The sequence below is a fragment of the Nyctibius grandis genome, chromosome 4, assembly GCF_013368605.1.
Source record: "Nyctibius grandis isolate bNycGra1 chromosome 4, bNycGra1.pri, whole genome shotgun sequence".
Taxonomy (NCBI): domain Eukaryota; kingdom Metazoa; phylum Chordata; class Aves; order Nyctibiiformes; family Nyctibiidae; genus Nyctibius; species Nyctibius grandis.
In genome coordinates, this window is record NC_090661.1 from 77,912,778 (window position 1) to 77,935,476 (window position 22,699).

Consider the following 22,699-nt stretch of genomic DNA (forward strand, 5'->3'; position numbering starts at 1 on the left):
ATGGAGGCAGGCAGCAGAATACAGATCTTAATCTCATGGGTGACTATTAAAAGTCAAATTTGTATACAACCAGTGATTTGGACACCAGAAGAATAGGATAAGCTATAAGAGTAATATACAACTTATCAGATAAAGTATACCCTTATCAGTCTTCAATGACATTAGATGACCAGACCTGCTCAAAAAATTCTACTCTACTTGCCACTGATATCGAGTTAAAATTTTTATCTTCAACCTTTTTTTTTTTTTCAAGAAGAGGTTCAACAATTCTTGCTTTTTTACTTCATCTTAATCAACAAATAAAGTACCTCAAAGAAATGGCAAATCACTGCTAAAAAACCACCAATGGTTAAAAAGCCTTTTCAAAATCAACTGATTTCCAAACAGTTAATCCACTGACTTTTTTTCATCACAATCTATTTAATGCAGAATCTCTCATGGGAGTGATATGAAAGTTTGAAACACTCGCACATCAGTGCCTTCTAAAAACCAGCTGATATGAGCTGGGGACTTTTAGGGCTGGCGATCCCAATAAAGGTAAACATCCCCTATATGGCAATATATACTATTAGCCTTGTTATGAAACACAAAAGTTCTGTTGTACTAAATATACTATCTTTTGTCCTTTTAAAAATTTTGCAGTTAAGATTTTAGTGAGCACAATAAAGCTGTGGTAAGTAGATTCCCTGTAGTGGTTATGTTCCAGAAAAAAAAAAAACAACTTACCTTAACCCTTTCTACTCCTTTTGGTACCCTTTGGTCTTGCTTCAGGACTTAAATGAATCTGATTTTTACAGACTGTTATCCATATAAGTGAACAACCTGCAATTGCTTTAATTGCATGTGTTATGTAAAAATACTATTCAAGATCTACAAGGTACCAAGAAAAAATAATTTAAAAAAATCTCTTTTTCCAATCCAAAATATTTCAGGCAAATTTGACAAAACAGTGCACACTGTTGCTTTTCTGAAATATTTTCCATATTGATATTTACCAACAAATACATACTTAAAGCTCTGTGAACTTTTGCAGTTAGTATGGAATGCAGAGAAGCATTTTTAAATTGAAAGGTCTCCCTGTTGAAATTTACATTAAGGATATTTACACACCTTCTGTCCAACATTTAATTTTTTCAGGTATGTAACTGAATGAGGTTTTTTAATACAAACAGAAAATATGTTTGTGTTGCACCATCATGAAATGTAAAGGCTATCTCTCTCTGGTTAAGAGGTGTCTGAACTATGTCTATCCATCTCCAAATATTTGGATAAGCATGTAAATAAAGACCTCAACTGCCAACATTCGAATTCATGTTCTCTTTTTGCCAATTCCAGTAGGATCCAGTAGGACTTTGCAAACCCATCCAGCTAAAATTGGTTCTAAATACATCCAGTAAACCACCTCCAGTTAAAAGATTAAGGTCAGTGTTTGTACGTGTTACTGACATACTCATCCACTATGTGTATGCTTATCCTCATTCAACCAATATGGCGAGATTAAAAAAAGATTATGCAATTTTTACTTAATATTTTTCATGCATTTAAAAGAAAACACAGCTTTAAAATATAAAGTATATTTTGAGGTCTATCAGAAAAAATCTCACCCCACTGACAGTATAACTCAAAGCATTTTTTATTATTATTACATATTATTATTTATTAACTCAAGGACTCTTGAATTCAGCACGTCTTTGCAGAACTGACTTACAACATGTTCTTAGGTAAGTGGCCTAATTATTCTGTGCCTTATTTTGTTGTGGGTGAAATCTTTTCTATTAGAACTGTTGGAAGGAAATTTGAGATCCTTGGACCAAAATCCCTTCTGAAAGTGCTGAACAATAGCCTTGCAGTATCTGAACATGGACATGGAAGCGGAAAGCAACTTATCAGTTAGATATGATTAAATTTTTCCTGACACAAAAGGGAAGAGATTTATATTTTACTGAACTATGTGCTCAAGAGTTTAATTTTTGTTTTTAATCTTTCACGTGTGCTGTCATTCAAGTCATTTTCTTTGCTATCATCCATCAAATATGTTGGGAAAGGACATGAAGAGGTTACAAAGATGAAGAAAGGGAAAATAAAAAAAAAATAAATTATTATTTCTATGCAATACTCAAAATTTGACATTGATTAGTAAGTCAGAATCAATAGTAATTTCTCCCATATATATTATTATTGCCATAGTATAAAGTACAGTCATTATTTCCATAGTCCAATACCTAGACTTATTCTCGAAACAGAAAGATGTTTACATAACATTTTTGAAGGGAAAAAAAGATTATTTCAGCCTCTTCTAATTAACAGCATTGACAAAATTCTGGGGTTCATTTGTCCTCTTCATAGAGTCTGTCCCTTGGGAGTCGGTCCTGAAGGGCAAAGGAGTCCAGGAAGGCTGGACGTGCTTCAAAAGGGAATTGCTAAATATTCAGGAGCAGGCTGTCCTGGTGTGTAGGAAGACAAGCCGTCGGGGAAAAAGACCGGCCTGGTTAAACAGAGAACTTACGCTAGAACTTAAGGAAAAAAAGAGAGCCTATTTGCTCTGGAAGAAGGGTCAGGTAACTCGGGAGGTCTATAGGGATGTTGCCAGGTCATGTAGGGAGAAGATTAGAAGGGCCAAAGCTCAGTTAGAGCTTGATTTGGCTGCTACAGTCAAAGATAACAAAAACTAACAAAAAAAGTTTTTACAAATACATCAACAGCAAAAGGAGGGTCAAGGAGAGCCTCCACCACTTGCTGAATGAGGAGGGTAGTGTAGTGTCAGGGGATGAGGAAAAGGCAGAGGTGCTCAATGCCTTCTTTGCCTCGGTCTTTAATGTCAAGACTGGTTGTCCTCAGGTGACTCGGCCTCCAGAGCCTGAAGTTAGGGATGGGGGGACTGTGCGAACCCCCCATAATCCAGGAGAAGACGGTTAGTGACCTGCTGTGCTAATTGGACACCCACAAGGCTATAGGCCTGGATGGGATTCACCCCAGAGTAATGAAGGAACTGGCAGATGAACTTGCCAAACCACTCTCTATTATCCACCAGCAGTCCTGGTTAACTGGAGAAGTTCCAGCTGACTGGAAATTAGCAAATGTAATGCCCATCTACAAGAAGGGCCGGAAGGATGATCCAGGGAACTATAGGCCTGTCAGCCTGACCTCAGTGCCAGGCAAGGTGACGGAACAGATCATCCTGAGTGCCATTACACGGCATACGCAGGACAATCGGGGCATCGGGGCCAGCCAACATGGATTCATGAAAGGCAGGTCCTGCTTGACCAACCTGATCTCCTTCTATGACCAAGTGACCCGCTTAGTACATGAGGGCAGGGCTGTGGATGTAGACTATCTGGACTTCAGTAAGGCACTCGACACTGTCTCCCACAGCATCCTCCTAGACAAACTGGCTGCCCGGGGCTTGGATGGGTGGACTCTTCGATGGGTTAAAAACTGGCTGGATGGTCAAGCCCAGAGAGTGGTGGTGAATGGGGCAAAGTCCAACTGGCGGTCGGTCATTAGCGGTGTTCCCCAGGGCTCAGTTCTGGGGCCGATGCTGTTCAGTATCTTTATAGATGATCTAGACGTAGGGATTGAATGCACCCTCAGTAAATTTGCAGATGACACCAAGCTGGGTGGGAGTGTCGATCTGCTGGAGGGTAGGAAGGCCCTACAGAGGGATTTGGACAGGTTAGATAGAGGGGCCGAGACCAACGGCATGAGGTTCAACAAGAACAAGTGCCGGGTCTTACACTTTGGCCACAACAACCCCATGCAGCGCTACAGGCTGGGGAAAGAGTGGTTAGAAAGCGGCCTGGCGTAAAGAGACCTGGAGGTGCTGATCAACAGCCGGCTAAACACGAGCCAGCAGTGTGCCCAGGTGGCCAAGAAGGCCAATGGCATCCTGGCCTCTCTTAGGAAGAGTGTAGCCAGCTGGTCTAGGGTAGTGATCATCCCTCTCTACTCGGCACTGGTGAGGCCGCACCTTGAATACTGTGTCCAGTTCTGGGCCCTGCACTTCAAGAAAGATGCTGAGGTGTTGGAGCGAGTCCAGAGGAGGGCGACCAAGCTGGTGAAGGGTCGGGAGGGTATGACCTATGAGGAACGGCTGAGGGAGCTGGGGTTGTTTAGCCTGGAGAAGAGGAGGCTCAGAGGTGACCTTATTGCAGTCTACAACTACCTGAAGGGAGGTTGTAGTGGAGTGGGAGTCGGCCTCTTCTCCCGGGCAACTAGCAATAGGACAAGAGGGCACAGCCTCAAGCTTCGCCAGGGGAGGTTCAGGTTGGACATTAGGAAGAATTTTTTCTCAGAAAGGGTCATTAGACATTGGAATGGGCTGCCCAGGGAGGTGGTGGAGTCACCATCTCTGGATGTGTTTAAGAAAAGACTGGACATGGCACTTAGTGCCATGGTCTAGTTGACATGGTGGTGTCAGGGCAATGGTTGAACTTGATGATCCCAGAGGTCTCTTCCAACCTGATTGATTCTGTGATTCTGTGATAGAAAACAACTGCCCTCTGGTTAAAAAAATAAAGTTATATTAACTTTTAACTTCCATTTTCAAAGGTATGTTTACGGAATATTTAAATTTGTAATAATTTTTCCTAGCACACATAATGACTACTGTGTGTTCTCTCTTGTACTCCCGATTTGCCCATTCCATCCACCCTCCACCCTGAACCTACATTATAATTATAAATATAATTATAAATTTACATTACAATTTAGGTATCCGTGTGAGTTTCCATATACAATAAATGGAATCACTAACTTAACACACAGAAAAAAATAACACTGAATTTCTTTGCTTATCCTAAGAAATGCATGAACTTGGTTTGGCCCATGTGAAAGGACCAGGATGCAGCCCAAAGCTCTAACTGGAGAAATGGCTTTTAAAAATACTGTTTCTACTATTATAGTAGAAAAAATAATATTGCTTTTCTTAGGAAGAGAACTTGTTTAATAAGGATTTTGCATTTCATTGGAATGTTATGAACGTTCTTAAAGAAATTCATATGCACTGAATTAATTACTTGAAGTGACCAGCACTTAAGCAGGAGACTTCCTAAGGATGCAACATCAAAGCATACTACCGTGTTTAGTGTGACATGGAGTTAGGCACAAGCTCAGGCTCAAGAACTACACTAGAGCCTCCACATTCTGGAATAATTCACATCTTGATGATACATTTCCAAAGCAAGAGGGTGAAGGAGGAGGGGGGCGAGGAGAGCTTTGCTTAGGCTAAAAACCACTTCTAACGGCAAAACATATGGATATCAGCAAACAGCCTCAACATGAAACTCAAAATGTTTCTAGAAAATAAAATTTTGGTGCAGAGGAAATCTACAAAACACTGCATCAGTTGACTCTGGTAAATCAGTCTTGTTCTTTCTCTGTCACAAATTCTTAACTTGTACTTCACAGCAACACCCTTCCATCTCAGCATCCAAAGATTCCCACCAGCTGGGACTCCCAACCCAGAAGTAATCTGCTGAACATTCAGCTTTGCCAACAACTGCACAAGGAGACAGTTGCTTTAAAAAAGGGAAAAAAAAAAATAATCACAAATTTAGTTCACTATTGTTTTTTCAAGGTCAGTTCTAATTATTTTCCAGCATGGAATCTTCAAGGAAACTAACACATACCAAACAGCCTCCTACAAAGAAAAAACAGAATGACATTTCAAGGACGGTATCGCATCCAATTTTGCAGCTTTCTGGTTCTCTCCGACCCAACTCAAATTCCAGATATCAAAGTGCATTTATTAGCTGGTTGGCACTGTGGCCACTGGGGACAACCCAGGGCTCAGCAGGCTCCCCCAAGGCAGGATGGTCGAACGATAAACACAATTACAGTCATCTCACCCACCTGAGAGGGAGTCCTTGGACACACCACCTAAGCATGTGCAGGAATTTTTGGTATTTGGAACACAGTTGTGATTCAAAACTTGCAAGTGCATACAAACATCCTCGTTCTGATATAAATCTAATCGTGAGACTAAAATGCAAGGTAAAAAACTAACCCTTATTCGTGTAAATACTTGATGAAAGTGCACACAGAATTTTCCATTTCTCACTCTTTGGAATAAACAGCAAGACTACAGCACATGCCTCCAGAGGAATAAAGCCAGACAAAAGCTTTGATTTTTGTCACTCTCACAGCACTTCAGCTCTCACATGTCTTTCTTCCCGGTTAGAGACAGCTGTTACTGGAAGGGAGATGATAACTTCTCGTGCTTCTCAAAGCAAAGGAAGTTACCTGAGCTCTCACTAGTAGCTAGCCTGTGATAGAGGCAGTACTGAGGAAAATGATGTTCCTATTTAAAGCAGCAAGGCAGAAAATTTACCACGTGTATACCAGCCAGAGAAGATTTTGGTATACACATCAGCAACACCTGAAGAACAGTTTAATGTAAGATTCAGTGAAGTCTGGCCAGACATGACAGACACACACAATACAACAAATGAATATGACTGTTAATAAAGTTCAGCATAACCTCTGCAAACAGACAGGTAACTAATCATGTGGCAGCTTACCACGACACAAAACAACGCTGCCAGTTAGCCCAGTAGCCTCTTACACTGCAGGCATGGCTGTGCTCCGAGGTGAGGGAGCACCCACCCACCCACGCTGCCCAGCCCATGGCACGGCCCCGCCAGCCAGAGCCCCACCACAGCATTGTGCAAGGCAGCCTGGGCACGGGAGCCTTAACCAGGCTGCATGTCCTTATCTCCCACTAACAGAAACCTTGTTTGGGGGCCACCAGGCATAACAGAGCTCATATCTCACTCACTAAGCATTCCATGGTTTCTCACAGAGAAAAAACAATATTTAGGAGATTCATTTGCCCTTGGTGTGTCCAGACTGTCACACAGATTAGTACTTTAGTGAAATGTTGCAGTTAACATCTTCCAGTCCAGCTCAGTTTGCTCCAACCGGATTCTCTGAAAATTACATGGAGAGTTTCAGTTGTAAGCACCATTTCTTGCGCTGTATTATTTAGTTATTGCAAAGGAGCTGGTCATAGACCAGATAAAGCACTGCAGTCCCCAATTCTCTTGACTCGTATCTGACCTTCCAAGTGAAAAGATATATAAAGGAATCGTTGTTGGTGGCAATTTCCATAACGTTTAGAGTTTTCCACAACTTGAGGAAGAAAAACACGATTTTGCATAACTGCGTAACAATATGTAGCCAGCAACAGCATTCACTCATTACTGATTTATCCTCAGACTGACTTTACCAAGTGAATCATGTGACAATGAAAAGTCTAAGACCTCTATTTGGAGGAGACTTAAATTAAGATCTGGTAGCTTACCTAACTAAATTATAAGACAATTTTTTGCTGTCAGATATAGTGTTTGTTTACCAGGAATCACAAAACTAAAACATAAAAGCATTAAACATCTTTAATACTCCAAGTTTTCACTTAACCCTGGGCAGCAAAGTAATTTAATTTCTCAGTGTCTGATAGTATTTCTGCAGGATGTCTAATCTTTACTTTACACTGAGCTCTAATTCTTTATTAATACTGCCAGAAATGGGGTGGAGGGGTGCGACTTTTTCTTATTCATTTCTCATTCCCAAAGAAGAGGAGGTGGAAATAAATTGCATACCTGTTAGAACAACATGATTTAAAACTTTACAGCAGAACGAAGCTCCTGTTGTACCATCTGGTTAATAAGCTGTCAGTTCATTTATTAAGAACTATAGAGATCTGATGGAATTTGGGGAAGCATCTGACAGCCCATCATATTTCTAATTTTAAGGCACATCCTGTCTTTCAGTAAAGTTTGAATAAAACAATTCCACATGCCAGGTTTGCAAGTGAGCTATACAAAGAACAAAGGCACTTGGGAGGAAGCTTGTAAAGATCTAAAGCTTTGTAGAGTATCTAGAGAAATGTATCTATAACCAGACACTGAGTCGGTCTCATTTCCCCTGCTACCCCCGCCCCCCCAGTGCATTTTCTCCCATCCCTCCTCCATCTCATACTGCATTCTTTAGCACAAGGAGGTTTTGAAGCAGGTTTACAGAAGGTAATCACTGTCAGAGGGAGGGAGGAAGGGTAGGAGTTTTTCATCTCCAAGGCTAAACATATGAAGCTGGTCTTAATGGATAGCATCTGCAAATGCTCTCAGGCTGAGGAGGGGGTTTGGACTAGCTGAGGAACAAAAATAAGTCCCAGCTTAAAGCCTAAGAAAAAACGCTGGGGAAAGAGTTGTGACTCTCAGCTGTCCAAAGTATCAGTTGGAAAAAGGAGTTCTTACCTTACAGGAGCTGAAAGTGACAAAAATGTAACATTTGTTACATTTGTAACTTTTGCTACATCCCTTATTGGATGTTTTACTACATCCTTGCCAGCATCTTCATTAAAATTCTACTTAAGATGAAGTCAGTGGCTGGTTGCAATGGTAAAGTGGCACCCCTGGGATGTTGCCCAATGTGATTAAAGAGCACACAGAGCAGTGCCATCAACTGTAGCTTTTTCAACTTGAATATCCCTGGTTTTGTTTTCATTTTCAAGGAGACTGCAACAAAACTTTTGATTGAAAATACAGTGACTGTTAAGAAGTATCTTCTGTTAGAAGAGAAAAGGTGTGCAGCACTAGCCTGTGGGAGCGGCACTAACACAAGCAGCTCTTCTGCTTTGACAAAACAGCGTCATTACCAACAATGTGATAGTTGGGATCAGGGGAACCAGTTCTATTTCTGCATGTTTCGAGTGCAACGGCAACCTTTCTTGGAACACAAAAAAACATAACACAGTCTTCCTTGGATTACAGCAATGCTGGAAGACAATATTTGAATAACGTTCAGACATATTTAAAAGATCCAAGTCCATCTGCTGCTGAAGTTTTCCAGGCCTCAGCTTTATTTTCAAGATTTTCAACTGGCAGGAGAGAATTAGTTTCACCTCTGTTGGTAGGACAAACATGAATTCACAGAAAGATCCAGTGATTTCCCAAAAACCATACAGGAGAGTCTGATAGAGCTAAAACTGAACCTACGTATCCCTGGTCAGAATAGGCCAATCAGTCACAAAAATACTAACTTCTAACTCTTGTCACAAAAGAGAGTTTTGCCAAGATCTTTTGACTTGCAAGTCTCCAACACTTGGACTTCCTGGAGCTGGCTTAATCTCCATGGCACGACTAGTCCTTTTTTAGTTATTTGATTGACATTATAGCTCTGAGTCAGGACTGCACTACCATACGTAATTAGGTTCACACAAGTACTCCACAAAATAACATCAAGACTAAAGTTAAACATATGTTCATGTGCTTTTCTAAACTCTAGTCTTAACAGTGACACGAGTAAATATTTTCATAGCTCAAAAATCTCAAAACCTTTACCAGCTCTTTTAATCCTTACCCTTTTAAGCACTATTATTTAAATGCATAAAATTCAGTAGTTTTATATAAAAACAGAGCATACTGATTTCTTTGTTATCATAAAGATACAAGAGAATGTTTCCCTTTTCATAACTGTAGGTAATGCACAAGGGACCAAGACATTTTAATCACTGATCATTATACAACAGCACTTGCCAAAATTGCAGTTTATTCTCTGCCTTAAAAGCAGAACAAATGCTAACAGAATAAAAAGAAAGACACACCTGCTCTCCTTGAGCTGTAATGGTCTGGGGGTTGTTTTGTTTTCAAGTGCAAGCTCTATAGAAGAACAAGCTGATTCACAGAAACATACAGCCTCTCAATGTCTTGAGCTTAAAAATAAACAAAAACTAACTATAAAACATGGCATAAAAGTTGGAACATGTCTTTTGGTTATTACTAAAACTTTTCTTAAAAATTGTTCACCAACTACAAACGTTGCCAAAGCAAGCAAGCTTGCCAAACAGCCGTTACAATCCCAGAGAGGCAAAGTGTGGTAAGAGCTGACTTTCTTGGGAGCTCCCGTTTCCCTCCTACCTACTGGGATCTGCAGGACCCCTACATGGGGAGCCCTTTCATAGTAAGGTCAGGTCACGTGAAGCTGACGTTTCCAGGAATGGTTAAAAAAAGTCCTATGGGAACCTAAACTCAGTGTCTTTAGCTCTAAAACTTCTGAAGATACTTTTAGGAAACTCATCAAAGGCGCTGAACCTTCCTGAAAAGTCCATACAGGCAGGTTTCTGCTTGCATGCAGCTCCTTGTTGGATCAGGACCCAGGATCAATTATTTGTACAGGCTTTACTGATGAAATAAATTTCCCTCAGAAAACATTGGTTGAATATGAAATATTTTTAAATACTAAAGCTCCCTGCCTTAGATACTGAAAGCTTCACAGGTCCAATAATAAGCAGTGTCAAGACTTGCTCTTGAGTCAACGACTAAGATAAGCCAGGGTCTTGGGTCAGGGCTGCCCCACAACTGTGGCTTCTGAGAGCTCAAGCAACAATGCAGGTACACTAATATTTTTGTTACAGAATGGTGTTGTAGACAAAGCTACTGAGAGGCTGAAGGATGGTGGCATTCTGCTTCATTTAAGAGACATCAGTTTCAAAGCAACTTTTTTCCTTAAACTTTTTTGTTCATAGGAAATTTGAAAGACTTTGGATTTCCAGTTCATTTGAGAGGGAAACTCAGACTGCCTGAAAAATCCTATTTCTCATACATTTCTCAATTACAAAATAAGGAATTTTCAAGGTTTTAAACACAGGATGACAACATATATGAGAATAACCAAACCATACAGAATATTTACACATGTTACCATCATCTTCTACGATGCTGAAGTGCTAACGGGGTTAAAACATTAAAAGAAATGCTTCTTCAAATAAGAGAGCAGAATGCTGTGCAGAATCTCATGCTTAATATGTCTGCCTTTCACATGGAAGTATGTTGACCAGTCTTCTTAAATCACTTCCATAACTTCAGTGTTGCAGATATATTGGGAATAGAAATAGGGAGGTGAGGAAGATAGGGTAGGAGAAACCAAAACCATTCTTCAGTTCCGAAAATGCTATTAAAATATTTTGTGTTTTATGTATCACAGCAAGTTTTCCTTTTTAAAACCTCAAACGTGCATCTTTTTTCAGGCATCATTAATTGCCACTAGCACTGTGCAAACCTCCAAACTCTTGGAGGTTTGGGCTGGCTTCCAGAAGTTGAGATACTTACCAGCAGCTCTTTCGTCTAGAAATCCCAGGAGAGTTTCAATTCTTCTTGGTTCCCAAATGGTCACAAATATTTCAAGAATAGCCTTTTCTGTGGCATTTCTTTCCTCTTCCAAACAAACCCAGCAGTTCAGAGGCACATGAAAAATGCTGTAAAATGCCTCTTGTACCTTTCTCAACCACGTAAAAAGGATCAAAGTTTTGGATAAAGGTTTGCTTTTTGAAGCACGATACACAACGGTAACCCATGACAAGCATTATGAATGCTCTTTGCAAAAGTTCTCCTCCCATTACAGCCCAAATGGGAGCATCTAAATCTCCTGTTCCTGGAGTCGCAAAATCTTGTTGCACTTGCACCTCTAACAGCAAAGGTCAGAATCTAGCAGAGTCACGTGCTATGCTATCTCATTTACAAAATGAGATATATTTTTCCATATTTCTCTCATAGGAGTTATTGGAGCCAATAGCCGATTTGTACCTTTAACCTTCTGAAAACCTCACAACAATACCACTGCCCTGCAAGCAGTTGGGCCTTGCTGTTCATCGATTTCAAAGAGAAGCAGGTTTTGCACAAGGATGCATTACCTTCCCAAGACTGAAAAAGATTTAGATAATGAAACCTGGATAAAAATCAGCTCTTGAGAGCAGTTACAGGATAAACTCAAAGGTCTGAAAGACTTTAAGTGAGGCAACAAATAGATTTAAAATCATGCTTCATGTAATACCTACTGGGGCCAAAAAAATCTCACTGTATCACAACTAATTTCAGCAGATGTGTGTTCCTATGCTTGGCCTCAACTACAGACCCCTTGTATTTAAGAAACTAGGGGATAACCTAAACTTTTTCTGACCTTGTAACAAAATAGCAGTAATGCAAGAACTTTATTTCATGAAGAGAGGAAATTTCAATAAAAATAGATTGCTTAAAAAAAAAAAAAGTAGCGGCTTTTGCTGCCCATGACTCACTATTTTTTTTTCCTAAACTGCCCACAAGTACTTCACAGCAGACTGAAATTAATTTGGCCTTTGCTGAAATGCGTTCCCACTGAAAACCATCACTGCATCATCTTCCTTCTGTAGCAGTCTCAGCTCAAGGCTTAATGTATAAGGTACCACAGACAGACTATTACTACAAAGTCTATTCTGTCAGCAGCACTGCTTTTTGGTTTACCTTCCTCTGTCAGCCTGTCATTCATAGCAGGTCAGCAGCTGCTTGGTGAGCAGCTCTGCCAACTCTGCTGAAGCAGAGCAAGCTTCCGAGAAAGGGACCAGACAGCTTGAGGTGAAACCAGCTCAGCCGTCCCAAGACAAGCCATGCTTCCTCATGAATCACAGCCTTTAGTCACGGTTCTGCAACACAAACACCCCGTACTTGAACAGTGGCATGCCTTGCTGGGGACCAGCTGCACACTAAGTTTTACAAAGGTGCTCATTAAAGCCCCTGTTTCCTTTTGTCTTTTGGATCTCGTAGAGCTCCTGTGCCAGCCTGCTTTTGAAAACTACACTTACTGCTTCCGTGAAAGCTTTGGCTTTTGGAAGAATAAGGTGGGTTGTCTAAGCAACATTCGTGGCCTTTCCAAACAGCTGATCGTAGCTGAGAGTCAGTGTAGCCAAAATATGGCATACTGCCACTAATACAGACAACCCACAATGTTTTTGTTGTGTGATGGCAAACAGATCATTAAAACTGACTGTATTACAGCAACGTTGTAAGCTAAAGACCAACTTTTTATTTATAAACATACCAAAAACCCCCACCTATGCTTACAATCTAAAAAGACCAGAAACAAAGGCAGTGTTATTACTCCTCTTCCAGACAGCGGGACTGAGTGTCTTCCCTAAGGTCCCAGAGCTATGGAAGCAGTATTTTGCCAATGCCTTAAGCACAAAGCTCCGGTCCCCACTGCGACACGACAGGACACCCTACTTGCTGGCTTTGGCAATCTGTTCAGTGGTCTCCGCTGTCAAAGAACTGCTGCACCAAGTGCTCTAATCTAGCGGTTCTGGGAAAGTGAAAAATCCCAAGTTTGTTATAAGCCAATTAGCATCTTGCTAGCACCACCTTCATATTTAATTATATTTAGGAAGTAATTATCAGCAAAGACCTTATACCTCCCTGGTATTAGCAAAGTCACACCCAAGGAACAAAGAGGGACAGCATAGGAATATTATTCAAAGCAATTTGACCCATATGAACATTACATTGTATTCGTGTCAGGTATATTCTCTTTTTACTGTGTTAATTTTTTACCTTTTAAACTACTGCATCACATGACATCTTTTAAAAGCTTCAACAAATTAAACAGCTTGACAGAAATATTATTGGAAAGGAGACTCTTGGCTCTATGCAGGAGCACAGATTAGACTGACATATTTATCCTTTCTGACATTATAAAACAATTAAAAAGTAATCTTTCTTATGTTATTTTGAATTAAAGTGTTATTTTGTAATTAAAGAGTCAAGTCCTAGAATTAAGTGACTATCACCGGGAAATCTTATTTCTCTCCCTTTTTAAAATTTGGCAGCGTGTGAGTAGCAAAAACCTTGAAAAATATAATTTCAGTGTCCTGAATGCCATAAGAGCAAAAACCAAACAAAAAAAACCCCCACAAACCAAACCACCCAAAACCAAAACCACTCTTCTAAAAAACACCCCAAAAACTCCTCAAATGGAAAAAAAAAATTGCTCCCCCACATTTGTAAGCTTCTAAGAGAAAAGCTGACAGAGTGGCAATCAGAAGCAAGTACGGTTTTCCTCCCAACGACACGCAAATCCACGAAATTTCTGATATTAAAACCTGCAAAAGACAGAGCTGAATTCCCACAAATCAACCGCACTGCTAATCGAACTCAGCATAAGGAAAGAGCTCAGTCTGTGGCCAACCGTACTGGCAAAGCTCTCTTGACACGCTGCGTTACACAGCGAGCTCTCCTTCCACGCGGACCAGCAGCTTCTCCGCACGGCAGCGTCAGCAAGTGGCCTGGATGCAAGTCAGTGAACTGGAAGAGAGAGTCTCCCATGTGAAGTTCCTTTCCAGTGTCAACACAAGCATGAAGGGTATCAGTTCAAAATGAGAGGTGAACTGGAACAAGAGTTTCATCACATGGAATAAGCCAGTTACTTCCCTGAAGCGGCAGGAGCTGGGCTTGTTAGCATGTACATGGGTAACAGTTATCACATTGATCGGCTTCTTCTGAACGACAAGGCTTCCCCCGAGGAGGCATATATTGTGACCACAACTTAAATACACAATTTGTACACCAATGCTATAGAAAAATCTCTAGTTTAATCTAGGAGAAAATATTGCAAATGATCATATATTGTTTTTCGTACTTTAGAATACAGTTGCAAAACTTTTCAAGGGCTACACAGTCACTCACAACATTTATTTATTTGAATAAATAGCAAATTTAAAGTTAGTGGGTTTTTTGCTGGCAAGAATCAGGCCAGGAAGGTGACAGAGTGAAGGAATGTTTTTGCAGCTGAGTTGGGCACCAGAGCAGGAGAACAAGGTTAAAAAGAAACCCCTGTCTCCATCGCAGTCTAGTGTTCCAGAGAAAAAACCTGCTACCCTTATTTCTACTGTTTGTTTTACAATAGTATCTATAAGACCCTTTGCCAGATACAAAAGCAAACTGCGACAAGCATTCTCCCAGCAGAGATTTGTAATCTAATAACAGGATATCATATAGGTGAAGAGACTTGTCCAAGGTCACATAGTAGATACACGGCACAAATAAGGATGTCAATACTTCCTGACATTCTCTGTAGTCCCTTGCCATCTAACTCACATCGCCTCCCTACACCTTTGATGACAAACAAGCAAAGAACCTATTTTAGGGAGGCAGGAGGGGGGGATGATCCTACAGATGACTATTTTGCTGATGAAATAAAAGCTTGCCATTTATCTTTGAAGGTAATAGTTGCAGGTACAGTCTTTATTTGCTATTACCACAAAATCAGGACAAATTACATTAAGTTTACATCATAAATTTAATTGCACAACAAACATGTAAAAATCCTTTTACTTAAACACTGATACTTAAAAATAGCAAAATCTACACTATCTTCCTTTTGTGATATTTGTTTTTTGTAATTTTCAACAGACATGATTTAAGGAGATCTAAAGCATTAAGAAACATAAGCTTAACTATCCTCCTTCCCTGCCTGCCTTTGTTTACCATGTAAATTGCCACCCACACACTTTCCCATATAGAGCACAGTGGGGTACTATTCACCAACACACAGCTTCAGCAAATGCAGTCCCTGTCCCCAGCAGGAATAAGGTTATGCCTGGAGTTCACTCTAAATTGCATAAATTTATCTGGGGGTAACAGGAAAAAAAGGTCTGATAAGAGTCACTGAGCTAATCCCACTTATGCCTAATGGACTTGAGGGTGGGGGAATGGAGGGAGATGCGGAACAGAAAATACACAGAAAACAGATCAATTCAGCAAAGTCATTTTAACCCCATGAATCTGTATTTTACTGGGGTTCCTTAATGACACATAACCTACATGCTATACTATGCATCCAAAAATGCGTTAAATCAAGAAACCGAAAAATAACCCAAAGATCCAGAACTATATAGGTTTAAACTCCTCAAAGCAACAGGAGTTGTTGACAAATATTTGAAGGGTCTTGTCTTTTAGAATATTATTTTCTTCCTTTCAAAAGCCTTAACAAATGCTATGCAACCTCAAAATCCATTTGTGAAGTGATGTCCTACCACCGTACAGACACTCACGGAAGGCACACTATGTTGCCGACTTTCTCAGATAAGTGTCAACATTTGTATTTTTATGCACTCAGCACCCATCTGGGCGCCTGTTTGCCGGGGGTTTGCCATACGGGAAAGAGCTCCAAGAGCAGCTCGCTGCTCTCCACTTCCTGCGGGAGGGAGAGGGGGGTAGGGAAACCTACACATGCCTCAGCTTTCCTTCAGTTAAGGTATTACCAACCTCAAGAGAATAAAAACCGTAAGACCTCTACATTGCTATATACCACAGCCTGTGGAGGAAAAAACAGAAACACACACACACACACCCTGCCCCTGCAACCTTTGCACAGGGAAAAATATTTTATTCCAAGACTTCAATGCAAGGTTACTGCAGGAGAAGACAGGAACTAAAAAAAAAAAACCTCAAGGAAAGAGCAGAGAGAAACAGAACCAAAATGTTCTAGCATCTCCATTTGTGATTTATCTCCTTTTAGAGGTCCACATGGGCACAACCAAAACCTCCGCTTTCCATCGGGAGAAAAAAGAAATGCATGTTGTACAAACATACACATGTCTCACTATGTGTGCATGTTTACTAAAGCTGCGCTCTTAGGTTTACAGAGCAAGAAAAAAAATACTGAATTAAACAATATAGAAGCTTAATCCAAAGTGTACGTCTGAGGATTTTCAGGTATCACTTCTCCAGTTATCTCAGTAATAACTTCTGTAATTTTGAATTTCCATGACAGGGGTATCCCTTGCAGGTTTCAATTAGTAGCCTTTACTGTCTGAAAGTCTTTAATCTAATTTTTTTCTTCCAGTGAATGTTTTGCCATTAAGCAAAATGGAGGATTAGGAATAATCACAATTAATGGAGCAAATGTTTGTATAATGAAATCATGCTTGTATCAGCAGGCAACACAAGAGACTCAGGATAGCTGCCTCCGCTCTTGATTTTATACTGTGCAGCCTCAGATATTACAGGAAAACAATTTAGAGCGAAAGATTATCCTCTGGCTCCTGATCTGGCATTGTGTTTACTAAGGACAAACAGAAGTGATATTATCCCAAGTGACATATTAGGCAAGCTTCGAACTTATATTTGTTCTGCGTCTTTCTTCCTCCCTTGAAAAGGTTTGGGGGAATATGGATTTTTAAGGGGAGTTCTGTGGCTGAGGAATTAAGTTTCCCATTGTCTAGATACCATATTCTTTCAGAAAGATTGCAATGTGCTTTTAGGTCCCTTTTCTGAAACATCTTCTTTTAATATCAATTTCCTATTACTCTATTCTCAAAATGTTTTATTCTAAGCACCAGAATGGATCTACAGATTAGACTACGGGCTTACTGCATAGCCAAAGCTTCATAGACATGGACGCAACAGTAAGGGCCACCTTCTAACTTCAGTGTAAACAGTTACATGGGAGATACACGCTGAGACTCCAGCTGCTGGAAAATTTCACAGTATTCCCTCAAAACCACTCCTTCAATTATTTCCAGGTTAGCTTTATCCCCAAAGTGGCATCCCCTGTGTACAACGTCTAAGCAGGAAGCTGCAGAGATTGATCAAATCCCTATAGAGGAAGAAAAGAAGAAAGGTTGGTTCTCGTTGAGAATTTAATGCTGTTCTTTTCATTAAAAATCAGTCCTTGCAGAATGGATGGAAAACAGCCTGTGCTGTGTCAGTATCTGGTAAGGGTCTTGTTTGTAGCACCAAGATAACCATCTCTGTATGGAAGAAGCTGTGCTTGGGAGTTCAGCTGGTCAAATGTTAAAATAAAGATACTAATTCTGAAGGGAAGGAAAAGTCAAGAAAAAGCTAATTCAATAACCTTCAAAATAATTCAGTGCGTAACTCAGAAAACACTGGCAGAAGTTAGATGCCTTTACTGCAATAGGAAGACAAATGAAAATACATCTTGGAAAAGAGAGATTGCTTTCTTAGCAACTTTACTGCGAGTCCTAGAGTCCTTTGCTGCCACGTAGTCAGAAGTTAGCAAGCTTCGATCTGGTTTGCTACCACTGAAGTTTTAAAACATACTCTAGCGGTCTGTCTTTAAGGTGTAAAGCTCAAATTGCTTTTGATAGTTAATTTCTGATACTTTGAGAGACTAGTAACATGCAATATTGTAAAGTTTGGCTAAAGTAGTATTTCCAAGAATTCTGCTGGTTTACTTGCGAACAGCCTCTGTCGTTGAATTTCTATCCTGTCTCTGCGAGTGGGTGGGTAGCATACCCAAAACCATGCATTCCAACTACACCAAGCACGTGAACTTCACTAAATTTCACTTCTCTGCCTAATTAAGTGAGACCACTGAACACGGCTTTTATAAAAAATATTTGAGCATACCATGTTTATTTAAAAAATTAACCAGGAAGGACTTCAGGGCAAAACACTCGTCTTCCTTTCTCTTAGCTCCCAGGTGCCTGAATAATGGGTCACTATGTAATTTCTTCTTACTATATTTGCCCTGGAGCTGGAAGGCATGGTGTACACTTGAGGCTGTATTTTTCACACACTAAAAAATTCCAACAAATTTAAGATAATATGTGCACACACATGCATGCAGTATACTTCGTTGATTCTTTAACCTATTTTAAATTATTTTTCTTTGGAGTCCCAAAGACACATCTAGATTTAGTTTAGTACTGCGAGCATGTCTGTACAACGTATTTATTGAAAGTAGTATGTCTTGTAAGATCAGGGTTTGCTTATGCTTTCAGTTAAGATTGCTGGCATTAGTATCACATAAGATGTACAGAAATGAGGACTGGTGATTCTAGGGATGGGTACTAGATTACACCATGTCTTTACTGGTAGAGTTAGCTTCTTCCACAAAGGTAAGGTCTAGATCTGCTCTCTCCCAAATCTAGAAAAATTTGTATCTGAAGCTTCGGTTTGGACCCAGTGTATTCTAATTAGTAGCAAAAAAGCACAACTCGCACACTAATATACTCACAGATGTTCAGCAGAAGAGTTAAAATGTGGACACGTTGTCAAAATGAGATCTCTGATCGCTCCGCATTTGGATTTACTCTGTGGCACATGCTGGAGGGCAGCAGTCCACGACTGACACCATCACTAATGTCCCTCAGGCACAACTCCTAGCAGGCATGCCAACATGGCAGCTGGCTTCTCTGTGTCCCTCGCTCCCAGTGAAACCAACTGAGGAAAGCAGCCAGCCAGCTGCCACGAGCTCTTCCACCAGCAAGGAAGCCTGGATGCAGACCACCTCATGCTCCTCATAACAACTTGGCGTACAAAGGTTTCTGAGCTAGCCTTCATGCACCATGATTCCCATGCAACTTCCATGACAAAGGACTTCAGAGCATTTAAAGAAAAACAAAGAGGGCAACAGGGTCTCTAGAGACATCAGCTGCAAAATTGACTTGTGATAAAATTAGTTTTCTCAGCTATACACACAACAGTTTTTCTTCGGCCAACAACGTGTGCCACAACCACATGAATTATTTTTATGGATGAATAGTGTTTTATAGTTCAAGTCTTCCAAACTACCCACTGAGACAAGCTATTCAGTTCAAACAAGTTCTTTCACAGATTCTAGCCATGTTTTGGCTGTTTTTTCCTGAATGGTCCAACAAAAAGATTCGTCTTGCATAAACGCACACTGAAGAGGCTACAAAACCACTTCTACTGGCAGTTTGGGGATTGCTTACCTTTTCTACGTGCTATTTCTTTACTCAGGGTGTATGACTGGACACAAAACAAGCAGTACCTTCATCCTCCCTCCTCTCTCCCTCAAAAAAAGCCTCAAAACCAAAATGATGTTTCAATATACATTTTCAGGAAAACTACTTATGCTAGAATCTGTGAAACTCGCTCATTCACTGACACTGTAACAAAGCAACCCTGCTTATCAGTGTACTTCAGAAAGTATTAGGACCCTAGGCATCATTTTATACTCTGATTTAGTTGAAAATTTCTGCGTTACTCAACAGCTTTTATCTAGAGTGTATTCTCAAGCATACATACACAACATTGTATTGTTAATTACTCCATCAGTGTGAGAGTCTGTCAGGATTCTTACCTTTTATTTTTAGCCACTTCCAAGTACTTTTTGTCCAAGTCTGAACCGAGGAGCAGGGAGCATAAATTTCTATTAATCAATCAATGATGGCAGTGGTGGTGCACTCTAGTTTTTCATTCTGACTGCAAAGCAAAATTAAAAGCTATATTTTGCAAATTTACGCATTATAGATTGTAGCAGCAGCTGGTGGACTGCTGCTGAGACAGACCGTCTTTTCCCTTCCAGTCCCCTGTGACCGCGATGGAAGAATTACAGGACAGCACTAGCAGCTGCTGCTGCTGCCCCAGAAGCAGCAAGCCAAGGTCTCTGGAAAAATAATTGGGGAGGTGGGGGAAGGGAAGAAGGGGGACAAAGAAGTTGGGGAGGGGAAGGCATTGCCAAGGCTGGCTGCACAAACAACACACTGCACCTTGCCCTCAAAAGAAACAACTGAGCTGGTTTGGGCTTCCTTCAGTAGATGCAGGACTCTTAAACCACTATGAGACTTTGAAACACTAAATTTTTTATACTAACTTTTAGAGATTAAACAAAAAGCAAAGGCAATATTCATTCCAGTCCAGTGATTGCAGCAGTTTGCTCTTGAATCCTCTAAAAATAAAGTGTATCATAATGAGAAACACCCTTCCCTGCAGCTTTTGAAAAGCTTTAGGACATTCTATGGAGCACTGTAAGATAGTGCAGGCACAGTCTACAAGTCAATTCATGCCCTGTCTGTCCTCCTGTAAAACAGGGATAACCAAATCCCTTCTCACACACATGCAGTCATGAAGATAAATAATTAATGACACCAAGACATTTATGTACAAACACTAAAGATCACTCATTTTATTAGATAGATATGAAAAGTGGAACTAACGGGAATTATGCCAGTTTGTAAAAAAGCTGCTCAGTGCAAAAAAGAGCTCCTTATGTTTTTGGTCACTTAAGCAGTGGCTCAATGCAGGCAAGCAATGCCCATTTATGTTACTCACCACACTAAATATAAAGGGCATCCCAACAGGGCTGAAAAACACAAATACAGTGACTGAACAAATAACATCTGCCCACATCTCAAAACCTGAACTTCACCCTAAAGATTTCACGTTTCCCAGTGGATCTCCCGGGTTCAGCAGCTCTGTGCCCACAGCTGATCTCTGAGGCTTTAGTGCCCCATTGAATAGGGCAGCAACAGGCCTCCCTCTGCAAGCATTCCTGTGAATGAAAAGCACTCTTTACAACAGTAACTGTTAGTTTAACAGAAGTAACCTACAAATGCTCATTTTCAAGAGATACAATCTAGTATACACAAACCATAAACAGGTCATGTGTGTCTTGGTGTTCCTTCTACCAACAGACTTAAAAGCAAGATACCAGTTGGTCCAGTGGCCACCACTTCACTTCTGCAGTGGTGGCAAAGACGTCCAGATTAGCCACAAAACAGATTAATTGAAGAAAACATTCAGCAATTCCAAAAGAAAAAAACGTTGCCACCACCACAGATGTAACCTTCTATGCTCTGTACACAACAGAAAGACATACATTCATAGTTTTACTCCTGTATGGGAGAATATGCTTCAGCTTAAATATATATCTTATCTTTTAATTGCAGGACCTGTTCTCATCCAGTATGTTTGGTCATTTTAAAAAAAACAAACCAACTAAACAAACCCAAAAACCCCATCAAATTGTCTTTGAATTAATCTCATACACATAAACCAAGGAGTGTTTAAGGTCAGAAGAAAGTACTGCAGGCTGAAAGAGTTTTCACCGGTTTTGTTGTGTGTCAGAATCCCTTTCAAGATAAGCCCAGATCTCCGTAGACAAAACCAGCACCATTATAAGCAGGCACGGCCTTTTCTCAGTGTTTGAATTTCACATTCATTTTGGGAAGTTAAGCCAGTGATAGCTATCTGAAGAAACAGCTTTTGACATATCATCAATTTCCTGAAGAACATACCAGTTTATTGAGCGGGGGTTTTCAGACTCTTGTATCTCATTTGATAGCATTATGCCTCACTCACATTTTTTTTAATAATTTTTTTGAAAACTATAGTTAAAATATTGAGACGCCTTCAGAAGACACTTCCTCAACAATCTAACTGCAGGTATGTGCTGCTAAGATTATGAGGGACCCAAGCTGTTAGCAAGCTTTTTTAAAAAAATAAATAAACCCATCCTCCTTGGCATATTAGATCCTACCTTGTTTCTAAATCCAGAAAGTATCTAGTCAAAACACCCGTAACATGTGTTTGAGATTAAGCCCACCACCACTTTTATTTTTAATACATATAGGAAAGGACTCTCAGCAACATTGAACCATTTCTGCTGCTACTAATGCTTCATAAATTACCACCCAATCCCCACTCTTCAGGCCACACTGCCTACAAGACTACCTTATCTTTCAGCAAAGGTATTGGCCTCATGATGCTCACTACGCAATTTCCCCAGATTTCGTTCTGTGGTAATCTTTGAAATTACCAAGTCCAAGTTCACTAAAAACCACACCTGGCTAATGCAAAAATCAATTGTTTACCTCAGTCTACGTCCTGGTGCATGAAAAACCACCTCATTGAAAACATGGCCAGAGTTACAGAACTGCAGAATGGTTGAGGCTTGTGCCCATTGCCTCTTGTCCTGTCACTGGGCACCAATGAACAGAGCCTGGCTTCATCTTCTTTGCACCATCCCTTCAGGTATTTACATACATTGATGAGATCCCCCTGAGCCTTCTCTTCTCCAGGCTGAACAGTCCCAGCTCTCTCAGCCTTTCCTCATATGTGAGATGCTCTAGTCCCTTAATCATGTTCGTGGCTCTTTGTTGGACTCTCTCCAGTATGTCCATGTCTCA

The 22,699-nt window shown here is 40.4% G+C and overlaps 1 protein-coding gene across 8 annotated transcripts in view; it reads right to left on the reverse strand.

Annotated features, from left to right (window-relative positions):
- Positions 1 to 22,699, reverse strand: part of ZMIZ1 (zinc finger MIZ-type containing 1) — a 367,249-nt gene that overhangs the window by 206,412 nt on the left and 138,138 nt on the right. The gene's annotated exons all lie outside the window — the stretch shown is intronic.